General features: G+C 46.9%; 1 protein-coding gene across 5 annotated transcripts in view; it reads left to right on the plus strand.

Moving 5' to 3' along the window:
• The window catches only part of HDAC6 (histone deacetylase 6), a 1,533,697-nt gene that overhangs the window by 1,188,237 nt on the left and 325,686 nt on the right, over positions 1–19,774 (plus strand). The gene's annotated exons all lie outside the window — the stretch shown is intronic.

The following is a 19,774-nucleotide window of genomic DNA, read 5'->3' on the forward strand; positions in this document are numbered from 1 at the left end:
GAGAAACAAACTTATCCTTAAGGGTCTTCTCCCCCCTTTATCCTGCAGGACTCTGGGCCCTGCCACCCCGGCTTTTGCCCCTGCTTGGCCTCTAGGACTCAAACTCCCACCAAGAGGACCAGAGATGGAGACAAATCTTTCAGGAGGGATAGGTCTAAGAAGCAATCCCCAGATCGCTCTTTTTCAGCTGGCCCTGCACCAAAGTTTAGGTCGGCTCTGAGGCTGGAGTCTCCTCGGCTTCACTCCCCTTGGTTCTCTGCAGAGCCGGAGGAGCTCCAGACCCAGTCACCAGGTCAGGCTTCCCTTCACCACCCCTCCAGGCCGGTGTCAGTCGAGTCTTCCTCCCACTCCACCAGGAGCCTTAGCAAAGGGGAGATGGATAGGATGATGCGGAAGTTCATCCGCACCCAGATTCAGATGGGAGTCTTACCTGCCCCCCTCTCCCTCCAGAGTGGAGAGCATGCAGCCCTTTTTCACCCCATTACTCCTCCGATCTGACCTCCGGGTTCAGAGCCTTTGAATCAGAGGACACAATGCGTCAAGAGGCCGGTACCTTGTACTTCTACACCGGCTTTGACCTTGAGCAGGTCGGATCTGACTAGCTTGGATCTGACAGTCTCTTGGAGCCGTAGCCTCTGTGTCTGATCTGAGAGGTTGGTGTCTGCTTCGAGTGGGTTGGAGTGGAGCCTCCCCCTTGGTATCTCGGGGACTTGAGGTCCGGCATTGACTCCCCCCACTGGTCAGAGGGTGACTGCTCCTCCTATTGTCTTTTCTCAGGCTGTCCATTCCCCTTCGGCCTTCGACGTGGTGGAGAGAGGGTTCTCTCGATTTCTTCAAGACCCTTGATTATCTCATCTTCAGATTCCATCCCGGCTCCCTCTGTTTCTGACATAGAGCCAGCCATCCTGTCATCTCAGCGACAGCCTTATGCCTCTTTGCTTCAGGACGCTACCTCTTGGGGTCAGCAATACAATGGTGAGTCCTCCCCAGAGATCTCCACTGAGGAGGTCCCTCGCAAACGTATGTGCAAAAGGAGGCATCTAGGCTCCCCATCAGAATCTCTCACCAAAGACACAGATTTGGAGGAAGGGGAAGGTTCCCCCCAGTCACCCCCTGATGATGTCTTCTTTGGAGACATCGTGGAACTCCTTAGTCAGCGAGGAGGGTGGGCTACTCAAAAAACTACCTCAGATGAGTCAGTGTTCCTCAAGGCATTTGGCACAAGACCCTCTACTTCCTGGGTGTCCCCCAACGCAGATCCCTTAGTGGATCTCATTACATCTTAGGAGTGGAAGGAACCGGACATGGAGTCCATTCTCAAATGTCTAGACAAGGTTTTGAGCCCCCCTGCAGACGGATCTTACTGGCACAAGGGATCCCAGGTTGATGCCATAGTGTTCGCGCAGGAGAGCTCCACGGTCCACCGTCCTGACTGAGAGTCAAGGACAATGGACCATTTTGGGAAGCTGGTATACACTTCAATGATTTTGTCTGTCTGGGCACTGAATTACATGGCACATGTGATTCGGCTACAGTGAGACCTGGTGAAGGAGATCACTGTGTCAACCCCTGGGTCCATGTCGGCAGACAAGAAGGTGTTTTCCACTCATATGGCCACCCTAAATTCAGTTGGGAATACCTCTATGCACTTCCTCTCCCACACAACCGAGGGAGCTGCTAGAGCCGCTGGTACAGGAGTTGCCACCAGGCGACACTCTTGGCTCTGGCTTTGTCAGATGTTCATCGTGTTTCACTGTTGCAGTCATTACACTTGGGTTATCCTGCTGGCAAGCTACCCGCAGTCAGCCTGAATTCCAAAGTCCTGGTCCGGCGTAGGTTGCTGTCGCCTCTTCCCTGACGTCAGTGCGCCAGGGGTATATATGATGCAGCCATTGCCATTTTCTTCCGTCTTTATTGCCGCGCGGTGCCTGAAGCAAAAGCAGTTCGCAAGTGCCAGTTGGCCGACTCCTAAGATTTTCGAAATTGAATTTCAGATCCAAAGGCTTCAGTAAAGTTAAGTACTCCGTTGGGGAAACCTTTTCTTGCTCCAGACCGATGTCAGTAAAAGTTAACAATTGTATTTCTTGTGGGAAGCAAATACCTCATAAGGATTTTCATTCTTACTGTATTCCTTGCCTAGGTCCTGACCACGACGTTGCTAGTTGTCGGTTTTGTGCTATATTTAACCAACGCACTATTAAGCGTCAGTATGATTTTGCTTTCCATTACTTTGGCCGAAGGTTTAACTATATAATGCCATCAGAACAGCTGATGACCGGAGTTCATAAAAAGCACAAGTAAAAAGAAAAGGACAGGCATCCGAGGTCCAAAACCGACGATGAAGCCTCTTCTAGGCCAGTCGCCGATTCTCAGTGAGGCGCTCTCGCAGCCCCTGACACCTGCTACCTCAGAGCCACAGGCCGCCTCCGACTCCCACTTGGGGACAACTAGGCCTCTGGAAACTCAAGGTGTTGGGCCTACGGAAACTACTCCCTCAGATGGGTCCGGAGCTGCTGAGCAGGCATTGGCTTCTGAGGGTGTTTTCAGACCTACACAGCTTTCTATCAAAACCACGTCAGCAACCAAGACAAAGTCTAAAACACCTTTAAAGACAAAGAAGCAAGTACAGCATTCTCCTGGACAGTCATCCATGCCTAAGAAACAGATGCTTAAAATAGCTAAGGACCTAATTACTTTGATCAGGGGTTCCCATCCCCCTCCTGATAAAAGGCCTAGGCAAGACACGGACTATGATTCCTCTGATCAGGTTTCTATTTCATCTGATTCCTCTTCAGAACAGGGATATTCTCCACCTCCCTATGAGGACTCTGATGCTGAAGAATCTCTCCCTTCAGCCTCTCCTCCTGAGGACTATTCTTTTGGGGAAACCCTGCACACCATGAGGGAGCATTTCCACTGGGAGAGCCAAGATTATTCAGAATCCAAGAAAAGGCTCAGATACTTTATTTTATTGCCTCAACACAGACCTCTTGCTATTCCTCCTGTGCTAGACATTGTAGATGTAGTTTCTGAGTCCAGTCTGTCTCCTGACTCTTTACCCCCTGCACCAGTTAAGCCGGATAGGTATTACAGGGTTCCAGATTTACATAAATTTCTTTACAAAAACCCTGCTGCTGACCCAGAAACTATATCTCAGGGTCCCAAAGGGGTCAAGGCTTCCAATGCAAAAAACCCTGTTCCCTCTGATAGAGATTCTAGAGAATTGGACAGATGGGGGAAAAAAGTTTACACCTCTGCTACTTTAGCTGTAAGGGCTTTAAACTGCCAATTTCACATGCTTAAATATCAGCAATACCTAATGTCTCTGCTAAAACAGAAAATGCTGACAAACTCTGAATGTCCTGAAAACAAGGAAATGCAGGATTTATTTCATGCAGCTGAACAAGTGGGAAAGCATACTTTGCAATGTGGTTTTGATTCACTAGAGGCTTCTTGCAGGGCCACAGTTACAGGCTCTGTCATTCGAAGGCATGCTTGGTTAAAGGAACAGAGTCTGCCTGATCATGTTAAAGCAAAATTATTGGATGCTGCATTACAGCATGATACTTTGTTTGGTGTTAAGGCAGAAGAGGTGTTAAAGAAAATGGAGGATAAAGCGAAATCAATACAGACAGTAAAGGATTTCTTACAGGTGCAGCCACCCAGATTTAGCAGGAACTGGCCTTCTAAGAATTGGTCCTTTTCAGTGTCAGACAGGCCACAAAGAGGCAGATACAGACGCCCCAGAGGCAGATCTCCGCCCCAAGGCTCATACGGGCCTAAACAATGGGGTGCTCCTGCCTCCAAAAGTGGAGAAGACAAATCACAACCTTATAGGAAACAGTCCCAATGACTTCCCACTGCCAATGCCAAGCACTTACCTTTTGGCAGCACCCTTAGGGGGAAAGCTAGCACTTTTCTCAAAAAATTGGCACATGATTCCCCAGGATAAATGGGTACTGAAGATTGTTTTTCAGGGCTACAGGTTCCACTTTCACACCCTCCCAAAGGCAAAAGGTATGCCAGACCTGCCACAAAATCAATGGGCAGAGGCATAAAAGCAAATTTCATCTCTCATGGACATGAGGGCTATTCAAAGAGTACCACAGCAAGAGCAGGGGCAAGCATTTTACTCAAGACTTTTCTTGGTACCCAGAAAGGACAAAGCCTGTAGACCAATACTGGACCTGTCTATTCTAAATACTTTTCTGGATGTTCTAAAATTCAAAATGTTGACACTGCAGCAACTTCTGCCCATGCTGGGCAAGAAGGCTTGGCTCGTAACTTTGGACTTCAAAGAGGCATACCTGCATGTCCCAGTCAGACAATCTTGCAGAAGATACCTCAGATTCATAGCTGGCTCAGTGCACTACCAATTCTCTGCACTGCCCTTTTGCTAATCTGCTGCGCCCAGGATCTTCACAAAATGCCTGGCACCAGTAATTGCATTTTGCAGACAAAGAGGAATTCAAATATATCCCTACTTGGATGACTGCCTTATTCAAGCAGAGAGCAAGGACATTCTACTAAAGCATCTGGCGTTTGTAAAAAGATTACTAATTTGCCTAGGGTACACAGTAAATAAAAAGAAATCAAAACTAGTGCCCTCAAGAGATAATATTCCTGGGTGCAAGCTTATATACAACTGCCCGGATGGCTTATCTCATGCCAGACAAACAAACTCAACTGACTCATTATTTTCAAATGATGGCAACAAAAACCCAGTTACCTGCAAGAAAAATTCAGCAGGTTTTGGGCTTCATGGCATCCTGCATTCTGCTAATTCCATATGCAAGACTGCATATGAGGAAACTACAATAGTATCTAAAAAGTGTTTGGACTCAACATTGCCACAGCCTGGAAACAATAATTACTCTCATTCCCTGCTTGCAACAGGAGTTTCGATGGTGGACACTGGCCTGTCACCACAACAAGGGACAGCCATTGACTTTACCCACAGCCAGGCAGACACTAACAACAGATGCATCGGATTATGCCTGGGGGGCACACATGGCATGAAAATGTATTCTGGGCATGTGGCCCGCAAGCCAAATGCATCTTCATATCAATCAAAAAGATATGCTAGCTGTACAGAATGCCCTGACAGCCTTCAAGAATCTACTCCATCCAGGACAACTATTGATAAAGACGGACAATACTACAGTCATGTGGTACATAAACAAGCAAGGGGGCACACATTCCTACCCCCTCTGCAGGCAAACCATGATTTTGTGGAACACAGCATTGACCTATCAAGTGCATCTGCATCTCACGAGTGGAAACTAGATCCACAAGTCTTCAACATGATAACCAGGAAATGGGGATGCCCAGACATAGATCTATTTGCCTCCCCTCACAACTGCCAACTACAGAGATTCTGCACAAGGACGTATCACACACAAGCATGGAAGGTAGATGCTCTCTCATTCAGCTGGAAAACCCTGACAGTTTATGCCTTTCCTCCTCTGCCTCTCCTCCCCAAGGTACTCCTAAAGGTCAGACAAGAGAAGCCAAAAATTATTCTGATTGCCCCAGACTGGCCACGCCAGCACTGGTACCCAATCCTAAAGAGCTTGTCTCAAGGCCCAGCCTGGACTTTACCTCAAATTCCTCATCTTCTGACCCAACAAAACAATCGGATCCTGCACAGCAAACTGAGAACCTTAAATCTGGCTGCATGGCAAATAATATAACTACTCAGAACACACCTCTCTCTCTAAAGTGGTTATGGATGTCATTTTCGAAGCCAGGAGGCCCAACACCAGAAAATCTTATGCAGAAAAATGGAAGAGATTCTGTGCTTGGAATCAGGCACAAGGAATTGACCCGCTTGTTCCAAATATTCCTCAGATTTTACAGTACCCAACTGAGATGCTGAACCAAAGGCCTATCCTTCTCATCAATTAAGATCCATGCCTCTGCCATTTCAGCTCATTACAATAAGGAACCACCTATTTTTTCACATCCACTGCTAAGGCAGTACCTCATTGGGGCCAAAAACATAAGACCCCCAAGGAGATCACCGATACCTACACGGGACCTCAAGTTTGTCTTTGAAAAACTCACACTGCCTCCTTTTGCGCCAGCCAATACAGCTGAGATAAAGTTCTTATCATGGAAAGCAGCTCTGCTCCTAGCAATAACTTCAACAAGAAGAGTCTCCGAGTTACAGGCATTAATGGAAGTGGAACCTTTTATCATTTTCCATCCGGACAGGGTTTCTCTAAGGACAAACCCAACATTTATGCCAAAGGTAGTATCCAGTGTGGCTCTTAATCAAACCATTCATTTGCCTACTTTTTATCCAAATCCCCAGAATAAAGGGGAGAGACTTCTGCATTATTTGGGCATACACAGGCAGCTACGCTTCTACTTAGACAAAACTAAAGCTTTCAGAAAGATTGAGCAACTTTTTAGTGGCATATGCTGCAGGATCACAAGGAAAGGCTATCTCAAAGCAGACTTTTTTAAGATGGATAGGACACTGCATTCGTTTCTGCTATGGACAGCATGGCAAATCAATACCTAAGGGCATTAGGCCACATTCGACTAGGGCAACAGCCACATCAGCAGCCTTTCTCAGAGGAGTACCAACCAAGGAAATTTTGGAGGCTGCAACTTGGAGTTCAGTGCACACTTTTACCAAGCACTACCACTTACCTCTGTACTCTAAATCCAGAGCAGGCTTTGCCACTGCAGTTCTGCAGGGCCTCATAGCCACTCCTAATTCTATTTAGACCCAGCCGCCCGACCTCAGCTTTGGGATTCAACCCAAGTGTAATGACTGCAACAGTGAAACACGATGAACATAGTACAGTTATGTACCTACCATAAATGTGGATGTTCGAGTGTATTCACTGTTGCAGTCCAGGTTACCCACCCAGCATCCCTCTTTTCTTTGCTGGGACTTATCTGTACTTCACTATTCTATACAACCTATGTGGTGTATTTGCTTGTAGATGAAAGTATTGTTTATTTTAGTGCATGCTTTTTATAAGCAATGTTTTTAGCCTACCCTTTTGGGGACACCTGACATCTGGGGCAAGAAAAACTGAAGAAAATGGCGTCGGCTGCATCATATATACCCCTGGCGCACTGACGTCAGGGAAGAGGTGGCAGCAACTGATGCCGGACCAGGACTTTGGAATTCAGGCCAACTGCGGGTAGCCTGCCAGCAGGATAACCCAAGTGTAATGACTGCAACAGTGAATACACTCGAACATCTACATTTATGGTAGGTACACAACTGTACTTTCTCAGAACCCTTTAAGGTGTCATTTACCAATGTCCCGTATGACAGTTCTTCCCTTTTTGTGAAGTTGGTAAGTAACACATTAGTTCAGAGTGAGAAGGATGGGAAGACTTTGCCTGCTGTCGGGATCCGCTTTTCGGCCCCTCAGTGATCCTTTTCTAAGAATCGGCGAGGGGCCAAGAAGATGTGGTTCTGGAAATCTCAGAGTTTTCCTTGGTATACACAGGACTCACCTTCCCCCAGGAGCAAAGGGGGATTTGATAGTCCCCACCCTAGAGGCAGAGGCGGTCTGAGAAAGTATGGGTCTCGAGAGCCTTTCTTGGACAGACCCTCCCAGCAACTCTGAAGGATTGCCTGGCTGCTAGTCTCTGGAGGCAGTCTTTCACTACACCTAATGTTGTGGGAGTCCATAACAAAAGATCGTTGGGTGTTGCAAATTATATCCAAAGGCTATTCAATCCCCTTTCTAGAGTCACCGCCACCTCCCAGATGTTCTACCCATGCACATGGAGGATGCAGCACTAATAATCGCTAAGCTGCTAGGAAAACGAGTCATCCAACCCATTCCCCCCAGACCATTACAGATCAGGCATTTATTCCAGGTTCTTTTTGGTGCCAAAGAAAATGGGGGACCTGAGACCCATTTTGGATCTCTCCACCATGAACCTGTCTGTGGCCAGGACAAAGTTCCAAATGGTTACCCTTCAATCTATCCTGCCCTTCCTACAGGAGAACGATTGGATCTGCTCTGTTGACCTTCAGGATGCATACTATTACATCAAAATGGACAGGCGCGCTCTGAGGTTTCTTCACTTCCGACTAGGAGCCAATCATTACCAGTTCAGAGTGCTCCCCTTTTGTCTCACCACAGCCCCCAGGGTGTTTATCAAAGTGATGTCGGTAGTAGCGGCTCACCTGAGAATTCAGGGTGCACAGATATTCCCCTACCTGGACGATTGGCTCCTCGCTGCCCCTTCCAGGCATCAACTTTGTCAAGCGAGGGATTCCTTTCTGCTCCTGGCACAGAGGCTAGGCATTACCATCAATCTCAACAAATCATCTCTGGCCCCAGTCCACACATTAGACTTCATTGAGGCACATTTAGACACAATTCAAACCAAAGTTTTTCTTGCTCAAGACAGGCTACGCACTCTGAAGCTACATGTTCTTTGCCTTTTTCAGAAGGAGTTCCCAACAGTGGAGATGGTATTAAGGGTGGTAGGGTCCATGGCGGCCATGATCAACCTCTTTCCGTTAACGCACTTTCGCATGCAGATTCTTCAGTGGACCCTTGCAGTACAGTGGTCCTGGTTAGATTATCTGTTGACTCACCCTGTCCGAATCTCTCGAGTATGCAGGGACTCACTGCTGTGGTGGATTCATTCCTTGTTTAGGGTCGTCCTTGTCTTCCACCTTTCCCCATGACCACAGTGACTACGGATGCCCCCCAGCTAGGGTGGGGAGGGCACTGCTCGGGAAGGGCAGTTCAAGGTACATGGTCTGCCTACGAGACCAGATTGCATATCAGTGTCCTGGAGATGAGGGCGGTGCTTCTAGCATTGCAGGCTCTCCCTGCCCGTCTTCCCTCAGGAACGATCTAGGTTGCACTGCATCTGACGTGTTTGTGTGTTTAAGCTGCTTTTCTGTATATATAGACTTCTCTGTTTCTTTAACTAAATAAGCTCTGCAAAGTTGTTTTATTGCATTCCTGCCTGTATTTCTGAGTTTTGTGCACTTTTAAAGTTTGTTTTTGCTTAGTTTAACTGGTAGGCTACACACTCAAGTGTGCTAGCCGAATTAAAGCATTTACTGTGTTTCTGTTCCTAATTTCTGCTACTTTGTAAAAAAAAAAAAAAAAAAGTATCCTTGTTTCCCACCTTTACTGAACTAGAATAGTCCAGTCTTCAGGTATTGCTGATCTCTGGGCTGTGTCATAGTTCCTGTGTTGCCCATATCCTTATTTGGATAGGAGGAAGCTTCTTTGTTCACCAGTGAGAGTGGGGAGCTCTGAGCAGCCCATCTGTCCCTTGAGGAGTGGTTCCAGCCCAGTGACTTGTAGCTTATTGGTCGTTTTGGGCCATTTCCTATCTCTTTCTAACAGCCTGCTTTAAAGCCAGCTTTAGCACGCTTTTGCGCTTGTAATTTAAAGTTTGTCCTGTTTGTTGCATTTACCTGTTGAGGCTACACACTCAAGTGCGCTAGCCTGTGTTACATATTTATTGCATTTTCCTGCTGTTTGATGCAAAAAAGAAAAAAAAAACAAAAAAATTATCCTTGTTTCCCATCTTTCCTGACCTAGAGTAGTCCAAATACAGGCTTTGCTGTATTCTGGACTTTTGGAAAGTTCCTGTGTTGCCCATTTCCTTTCTTGGATAAAGGGAGGCTTCTTTGTTCATCACTGGCAGTGGGGAGCTTAGAGCAGCCTATCTATCCCTGGAGGAGTGTTCCCAGCACAATAATCTGATAGTCTATTGGCCGTTTTGGGCCAATTTCTAGCTCTTTCAAGTCCCCCTGTATAAAACCCACTTTGGCGCGGTTTTTGTGCTTGTTACTACTCAGCCAAGCTCCTTGTGGTCCTGCAGAGTGGTGCTAGCAGCAGGGAGGCTAAAAGAGCGACTGCTAACCTGATAAGTGTTTTTTTCCTGCTACTACCTGGGCGACTGTCCGATCTAGCTAAACTGCAAGTATTTCTGCTTCTTGAACTGTTTCAAACTGTTTAAAGTTGTTTTTGCACCTGCTCTTTTAAAGTTTGTCCTATTTGTTGCATTTACCTGTTGAGGCTACACACTCAAGTGCGTTAGCCTGTGCTAGATATTTATTGCATTTTCCTGCTGTTTGTTGCAAAAAAGAAAAAAAACAAAAAAATGATCCTTGTTTCCTGTCTTTCCTGACCTAGAGTAGTCCAAATACAGGCTTTGCTGTATTCTGGACTTTTGGAAAGTTCCTGTGTTGCCCATTTCTTTCCTTGGATAAAGGGAGGTTTCTTTGTTCACCAGTGGCAGTGGAGAGCTTAGAGCAGCCTATCTATCCCTGGAGGAGTGTTCCCAGCATGATAATCTGGTAGTCTGTTGGCCGTTTTGGGCCAATTTCTAGCTCTTTCAATTCCCCCTGTATAAAACCCGCTTTGGCGTGGCTTTGTGCGATTTTCCACATAGCGCAGCATCGGGCAGCTCCGCTTAATTGGGTTTAAACCATTCTCAGCGCCACAAAGTCTGCTCTTCACTTTTTCCCTTAGAACTGATCTAGTTCTCATAATAAACACCCTATTCCTACTCTAAAGCCTGGCACTTGCTCACTGAAGCAATTATATAGGTCAGCACTAAAAAATTAAAACCACTACACCCTCACAAACTCCCATTGAGTACCTTGTTCCTCATTGGCCCTTTTTTTCAATTATAAAGGAATTCCCAATACTATTCTAGCATGTCCAAAGGTCAGTTGTCAGTCTCCTCTCCGGTCCAGCTGGTGAATCTGGGAATCTTGAGGCAATGTTAGGAACTGCCTCATGTACACAGACAACCCTCTCCTCCTCCCAAGAAATTCCAACACATATGAGAGATGCAACCATATAGCCAAACTGGAGGCTAAGCTCTCTCAACTTAGTACCGGCGTAACCAGTCAGGAGGAGAAGGAAACCACATTCACTACAATTCCAGTCTCATAGACCTACCACGACAGCAAACCAAACACACAAAAACATACTCGGAGGCTCTAAATAAAAATCTGCTTAAGCAGCAGAGACCTCCAAAGCAGACACCCAAGCAACCGCTACCCCAAAACAAAACACGTGCAACACATAGCTCACAAAGCCAGTGTGCCGAACAGTCACAGCCCTTAAGGCTAAACAACACACCTGATACACTTGTAATAGGTGACTCTATCGTCAGGCACACTGACGTCCTGCTCACCAGGCTGAACAAGGAGAAGGTCACGGTGAGCTGCCTGTCGGGCGCTAGGATCCACCACATAACACAAGCACTCAGGTCACTCCAAGGCAAGTACAAATATGACTCAGTCATTGTCCATGCTGGTGTGAGTGACCTGAGACATACCTTCCTGGATTACATGAAGAGACCTGGAGGAGTTCTCTGAGCATGTAGCCCAGGCCGGTATGACCCTGACCTTGAGTAGCATCTTACCCTCACCAAGAATGATGCCACAATATGAAGACAATATGATCAATTTCAACGATTGGCTTAAGTATTGGTGTTATTCAAAGGGGATCCAATGCCTGTCAGCCTGGGATGACATGCTCGACAAGCCACGATGCTTTGCTAGGGACGGCTTGCACCTGTCACCCCTGGGCTTTCGGATATTGGCAAAGGCTCTTGCCACCCCCATAGTTCCTTTTTTAGGCAAAGCTCAAAAGACAAACCCACCTCCATAGGTATCACAAGGGATAAGAAACTAAGAGTAATGCTACTCAACGCCAGAAGTCTAAACCTCAAGATGCACGCACTCGAAACTCTCCTTAGCATGGAGAATATTGACATCTGTGCAGTAACAGAAACCTGGTTCAAGGCTCCCGAGAGCACCCCAGCACTACCAGGTTATACCTCATACCATGCTTTTTGGCCCCAAAACTTGGACCGAACCACAGAAGGAGGGGGGAGTTTCAGTATTCGTCAAAGATACCCACACCTCCAGGTTGGTGGCACAGCACGAAGCATCAGAAACTATCCATGTGCAACTAACAGTGGGTAAAACTGCCTTCCAGTTTATAGCCTGCTACAGACCACCCTCCCAAACCCAGGAACCCCACTCGGCCTTCCAGAGAACACTGGAAAATATGAAGGTCTCTCCAAACACCATTATATTGGGCGACTTCAACTACCCAAACATAGACTGGGAGCATTACTCTAGCTCCAACACCCTAGCCCAAAGGTTCCTAGAAGTTTATAAACTCAAATGCTATGGAACAACTTGTTACCGCTCCCACAAGAGGGGAAAACAAAGTGGACCTGATCATCACCAACATGGGGGCTCTATGCTCCAGACCAGAAGTGTATCCCTCACTGGAAAGATCAGACCATAAACTAATCTCACTGGATATTCACATCCCGACCCCACCCCCTGCCCAGAAAACCACAGTGAAAAACTTCTCTAAAGCAAATTTCACACTCCTCAAAACTGAGGTGGAATCCTTCAAAGCCCCCGGGCCTGTGGAAAATACGGCCCAGACCGCAGAATCCTTTATAAACGCATTCTATGAACACCTTCAGGAATGCATGGATCATGCAATCCCAAATAAAAACAAGACTCAATCCTCCAAAGGCAGGCGTCCTGTCTGGTGGACCCCAGCCATGAACAAACTATACAATAGAAGGAGGAAGCTACTACATGATGGAGCAAAATCCCAAAAAGGGGAGGCATCTCTGATCAGTATTAGCAAAAAACTACGGGCACTCATAAAATCGCCTAAGGCCAGCTTCGAGAGAAAAATTGCACAGGACACTAAGGATAATCACAAGGCTTTCTTTAGTTATGTTAGGAACTTGGGTGGGAATTTCCAGATATGCCCAGAATTAGTCCAAAATGACAAAAAATACACCGAACCCACAGACATTGCCAACATCCTAGCTGGCAAGTTCAGCGCAAACTTCTCCCCCCCCCCCCCCTTTCCCACCAAAAGGGCAAATATCTATCCCAGCAGTGTGCTGCCCCCCTGACATCTCATATGCTCAGGTAAGAGCCGCCCTCTCCAAAGCAGAAAACACAGCATCAATGGGACAAGACTGTGTTCCGGGCTGCGTCCTACATGAACTCCAAGAAGAGCTAAACCCAAACATAAAACTACTGTTCAATCTCAGCCTTACTACAAGATATGTACCCAAAGAGTGGCGTACAGCAACAGTGGTCCCTCTCCACAAAGGTGGTGCCTCAACGGATCCTGGAAACTATCTCCCCATAATCCTGACTAGCTTGGTCTGCAAAGCTATGGAAAGGATCATCATGGACCTCATAAATAAAGATATTGAGGACCTACAGACACTGGATCCTACCCAGTTTGGCTTTAAGGGCAGATCCTGCCTCTTAAACCTGGTCGATTTCTTTGAAACAATCACCAAGGCCATTGACGAGGGGAAGGTGGTCCACACAGCCTACCTGTACCTCGCAAAAACCTTCGATACAATACCCCACTCGGGCATTATAGATGAGCTCACCTGCTTAAATATAAACCCCCTATGTCACTAGATGGGTTGCAAACTGGCTCAAGGACAGAACCCACATGGTTAGAATTGCTGGGGTCATGTCAGACTCCAAACCAGTTACAAGTGGCATCCCACAAGGCTCAGTCCTGGGACCTCTCTTGTTCGGTATATATTTCTCTGAGCTACAGGCCAACACGGAAGGACTGTGGCTGACCAAGTTCGCAGATGACTGCAAACTAGGCGCCATAATAGACTCTCCAGCCGACACAAGCATCCTACAAAAGGGCCTCATAGAAACAGACAACTGGTGCTAGAACCATGGCCTCAAGCTAAACGCCAAAAAGTGTATAGTCATCCCCTGTGGCAAAAACAAAGTGCCCACAAATTACCACATAGGTGGTAATCCATTAAGTACGGAAGAAGTAATTAGGGACCTGGGGACCCAGGTTGATAGCAATCTCACATTTGAAAACCACGTGGCCAAAGTGGTTAGAAAAATATGTTATATAGCCCACCTAATCATGAAGGGATTCACATCTAGATCAGGGGAGGTCATCGTGCCTCTTTACTCATCCCTCATCAGGCCCATAATTGAGTACAATGCCCCTTTTGGGATGTACCTTACCAGACACCTGCAGGAACTGGAAAGACCCCAAAAGTACCTCACCAAGAGGATCAAAGGGCTCAAACAGATGCCATATGCTGCCCGGTTAAAGAAACTCCAGCTCTACTCAGTGGCATACCGCCTGCTCAGAGGCGATCTGTGCCTGACATATAAAGCCATGTCCAACCCAGAATTAATGGACATGCTGCACCTCAGAAAATCCAAATCCCATCGAGCTATGCGCTCGAGAGACTTGAACCTCAACACTGAAATAAATAGGACATGCTGGTGGGACGATTCATAAACCCAGAGGCTCCCTTCACTCTGGAATAAAATCCCAGTCCAGGTTAGGCAGAGTCCCTCATTGACTCTCTTCAAGAGGAATCTTGATGAGTGGATGGGAGATCGTAGGTTTACCCCGGGTATCACTTCTGTGTCACTGTTAGACAGAGGCACAGTATACTAACCTCGAAAAAGGGCATAGCAAATTTAATTTAAAATGGGTGGCAAAAGCCAAACACACTCTGGCTAGGCTTATAAATGCCCTAGGGCAGATAGCCTAGTATGAACCTATGAACCCAGATGGACAATATGTCGGTGGTCTGGTACATCAACAAGCAGAGGGGAACCAGGTCTTATCCAGTTTCTTGCGAGTCCTTGAGAGTATGGGAGTGGCTCATCTCCACCGGCCATTTTCTGGTTTCAGCGCACATCCTGGGGAGGTCCAAAATTCTAGAGTGCAGGCTCAGCAGATCTATTCTGATGCTCTACGAGTGTCTCTAAATCCTTCAGTAGAGGAATGGATGTTTGACAAGTGGGGTCAGCCTTGCTGCGATCTCTTCGCTTCTCCTTCCAACGGAAAATGCAGCAAGTTCTTTGCTCTGAACCCCCCTCCGGGGGAAGCCGCCAAAGACACTCTGATTCATGTTTGGCCCCCCAGTCTTCTGTATGCTTATTCTCCACTTCCCTTAATACCAAAATTTCTTCAGAAAGCTCGCAGGCTGGGGAGCCTAGTAATCCTCATTTCCCCATTCTGCCCTCGCCAGGTATGGTTTTCCTCTCAGTGGTCTCATTTGGTGGTTTCACCATGAACGTTGGATCTGGTCCTGATCTCGTTTCTCATCTCTCAGGGGTTCCCCATCCAGACCTAGACATTCTGAAGCTCACTACTTGGCTGCACCAGTTCCCATGATAGTCAGGACTCCTGGTTTATCCTCTCCTGTCAAAAGAATCCTGGTGGCAACCCATAAATCTTCCACTAGAAAGGTATACTCTAGTAAATGGAGACTGTTTTTGATCTGGGCTTTAGAACGTGAGCTAGATCCCTTCACTGCACTGGTTTCTGCAGTGCTGGAATTTTTGATGAAAAGTTTTCAACAAGGGGATAGTTTTTCCACTGTCAAAGTTTAACTTGCTGCAATTTCCAATTATCATATGGGGGGTAATATGGCTTCCCTAGCATCTTCAAAACTTTGTAAGGCCTTCTTCAAATTTACCTTTCTTCTTAGACCCCCGGTGAAAGACCCTACACCACTGTGGGATCTTACATTAGTATTTCAGGCCATAGTCTCACTTCTCCTTTGAATCTGCAGATTCGGTGGAAATGCAATTTCTGTCCTGGAAGACTGCATTTTTAGTTGACATTATTAATGCCAGGAGAGTTTCGGAACTTCAAGCTTTGTCAGTCAAAAAGCCCCTTATATGATTTTTCATAAGGACAGGGTGATGTTCTTCATGTTTCACTGTTGCAGTCATCAGATTTGGGTTATCCCTGCCAGGATAGCCCTCTGCCGGCCCGAATATCAGACTCTTAGTATTTCTGCGTCGGCTGCTGTCACTTCAGGACTGAAGTCATGTCGTCAGTAGTATAAAGTAAGGCGGCCGGCATCATTACATCAGTCTTTCTTGCCAAGGAGTCCAAAGCAGAAGCAGTTTGCACGAGTGTCGTTCGGGCGCCTACCTGAGTTTCATCTTTCGAATTGAAGCTGAAGTTTTATAAAGCTAAGTACTCTGTTGGGGATCCTTTTTTTCTTGCTATAACCAATGTCAGAAAAAGTTAACAATTGTCTCGCCTGTGGAAAGCAAATACCACACTGATACTTTCATTCTTACTGCGTCACTTGCTTTGGCCCATACCCCGACGTCCCTCACTGTTGCTTATGTGCTTTGTTCAATACCAGAACTGTACATCGTCGGGCCCTTATTGTAGTGAGATATTTCCACTCGCAGTCCTCAAATTCTGATATGACAGCAGATCTTTCAAAAAATGTAAAGATAAAGACAGAGATAGACTGCACAGGTCCAAACCTACCAGTGACGCTTCGGTTAAGCTAGTCATCAGTGAGACACTTTCGCAGCCCCTGATGCCCACTTCCGTGAATTCACAGGCCGCTACTGAGACCATTTTGGAGTCCGGTATGCCGCAAAACTCTTCGACTAAGGATCCTGTGGTTGTCTCTACCTTGGATGAGTCCGGGGCCATTTAGCAGGCACCAGCTTCCAAAGAAGTACTTCACACTACTGATTCTCAACACAAACCAATGACTTCTTTCACTTCTACCGTTCTTTCAAAAACTACTGAGTTTCTAAGGCCCAGGGTACGAACCACGCCCAAGAAACCGATGACCAAATCTCAGACACCTGCTTCCTTGCCTCTGTCTCAAATGCTTAAAATGGCAGAAGACCTTATAATGCTGATCAGGGGAAGCCAAGCTACCCCTTCCAAAAAAAAAAAAAAAAGACAGAGATCTGTCCCCAGTAGTTTTATCTAAACAGGAGTCTGACTGATGCATCTGAATATGAAGACATGCAACCCCTCTCTGCTTATGAGGATTCTGATGAATCCATTCCTTCAGCCTCTCCACCCGAGGACTTTTCCTTTGGGGAAACCCTTCATACTTTAAGGGAGCACTTCCAGTGGGAATATCAGGACTACCGTCAGTCTAAAAAGAGTCTTCTTAGACCTTCCACAGTACAGAACCCCTTGGCCATTCCCCCTGTCCTGGATGTTGTGGATAATGTTTTCATGGAATCTAGTTTAACTCCTGACACCCTCCCTCCTGCTCCCAGAAAACCTGACCGTTATTACAGAGTCCCTGACTCATACAAATTTCTTTTCAAACATCCTGCTGCTGACTCTGAGGTTATTTCTCAAGGGCCTAAAGGAATTAAAGCAACTTCTGCTAAGAATCACACCCCCCCTCAGATAGGGATTCCCGAGCACTAGACAGATAGGGTAAAAAAGTATACACCTGTGGTACTCTTGCTATCAGAGCAGTAAATTGTCAGTTCCATATGCTAAAATTTCAGAAACATACCATGCAACTCCTCAAACAAAAGATATCATCCTTTCCTGCTTGTGCAGAAAATATAGTTACAAGAGTTAATGCTTTCTGCAAGTCAAGTAACTAAGCACACCTTACACTGTGGTTTCGACGCCCTAGAAGCGTCTTGCAGGGCAGCAGTCACCAGTTCTGTCCTTAGAAGGCATGCTTGGCTTAAGGAACAACCCTTGCCAGACCATGTAAAATCTAAATTATTTGATGCACCCTTGCACAAAGACAATTTATTTGGCACCAAGACAGAGGAGATCTTAAAAAAGATGCAAGAAAAAGCTAAATCTATGCAGACAGTTAAGGATTTCCTACAGGTCCAGCCACCCAAATTCAGTAGGCATTGCCCCTCCAAACACTGGTCCTTTCCTGCCCTTTCCAGGTCATTTCAGTCCAGACCCCATGGAAGCAGACCTCCCAGACAGCAGCCACAGGGAATGCAGAGATCAAAGCAATGGAGATTCTCCACTTCAAAACCAGAGAATGCAAAGCCACCCACTCATGCTAAGAACTCACAATGACTCTCCACCACCACCCCCTCCCTCTGTTCACCTGCACTTGCCACTAGGAGGAAAACTCTCCTTCCACGCAAGCACATGGGCCCACCATTACTAACGACCACTGGGTCCTCAATATAGTGTCCCAGGGATACAGATTTTCTTTCCACACTCTACCAACCCCAAAAGGGTTCTTAGATCTTCTTCCAAACCAGTGGGCAGAGTCGAAAAAGCAAGTCCTGTCCCTACTCTGCATGAGGGCAATAGAGAGCATGTTCCTGCTGAACAGATAGGCCAAGGTTTCTACTCCAGACTTTTTCTGGTACCCAGAAAAGAGGGCACCTGGCACCCCGTCCTCTATCTATCCATTCTAAACACCTTCCTGGTGATACCAAAATTCAAAATGCTCACTCTCCAGCAACTACTACTTATGCTCTCCAAGAATGCTTGGCTAGCCACCCTACCCTAAAAGAGGAATCATGCAAGAAATATCTACGCTTCAGGGCAGGACCTCAGCACTTTCAGTTCTCTGCGCTTCCCTTTGACTTATCTACTGCTCCCAGAGTTTTCACAAAATGTCTGTCTCCCGCCCATTGTCTTTTGCAGACAAAGAAATATACAAATTTACCCATACTTGGATGACTGCTTTATGCAGGCAGACAGTCAGGAAAGGCTGCTCAAGCACCTGGCCTTTGTAAAATCCCTACTGACCTTCCTAGGGTACACTATCAATGAAAAGAAATCCAAACTCGTACCAACCCAAAGGATTATATTCCTGGGAGGAAGCCTGGACACAGCATCCCAGATGGCATTCTTTATTCCAGAAAAACGAACTTACCTGACAGCCTACTTCTCTCAGCTAGCCACCAGACCCCAGTTATCTGCAAGGAAAATCCTGCAAGCTTTGGGGTTCATAGCATCTTGCATTCTACTCATTCCGTATGCCAGACTGCATATGAAGAAATTTCAATGGTACCTAAAAAGCCTTTGGTGTCAGCACTCTTAGGAACTGGAAACTTATGTAAATGAATGATACCTTGCCTAAGGAAAGATTTTCTTTGGTGGGCAGCAGCAGCATGCTCCCACAACTAGGGACTACCTTTCTCACCACCCCCCCCCCCGCCACCCAGACCCTCACCACAGATGCATCAGACTATGCCTGGGGTGCACACCTGGATGGCTGGTGCATGCAGGGCCAATAGAGCCTACAGCACATTCATCTGCACATCAACCAAAAAGAGATGTTGGCGTCCAGCACACATTGATAGCTTTCAGGCCCCTTCTCTCCCCAGGGGGGTCTCCTGATCAAAACAGGCACCACCACTGTGATGTGGTATATCAACAAGCAGGGAGGGACTCACTTCTACCCTCTATGCAGGCTGGCCATGACCCTTTGGAACAGACTCAGCCATGCAACTACACCTGTTAGCACAATTCCTCTCAGGCTCTCTAAATTCCCTGGCAGACAACTTAAGCAGAAATTTTCTGGACGTACATGAGTGGCAGCTAGACCAAAGAGCCTTCACCCTGATAACTCAGAAATGGGGCACCCCGAAGGCCGACCTCTTTGCTTCCCACAACAACCATCAGCTCAGCAAGTTCTGCACCACAAAGCCTCACTGCAAGGTGTGGAAAGTGGATGGCCCTATCCTTCCCCTGGGTCAACCTCTGGTCTATGCATTTACCCCACTACCTCTCATTACCAGGGTACTGCTCAAAATAAGGGAGGAAAAACCCAGGACAATTCTGATTGCTCCAGACTGGCCTCGCCAGCCCTAGTACCCACAGCTGTCCAGCCTGTCCCCACTGCCACCTCCCTCAGACCCCAACCCTCCTGACCCAGAGGGAAGGCAAATTCATGCATCCCCAATTGCAGACCCTCAGTTTGGCAGCCTGGCTTATTCCCTGACCACTGATCAATCAACTACTGATCAATC

This window comes from Protopterus annectens, chromosome 8.part0 (assembly GCF_019279795.1).
Source record: "Protopterus annectens isolate FY-2018-M chromosome 8.part0, PAN1.0, whole genome shotgun sequence".
NCBI lineage: Eukaryota > Metazoa > Chordata > Ceratodontiformes > Protopteridae > Protopterus > Protopterus annectens.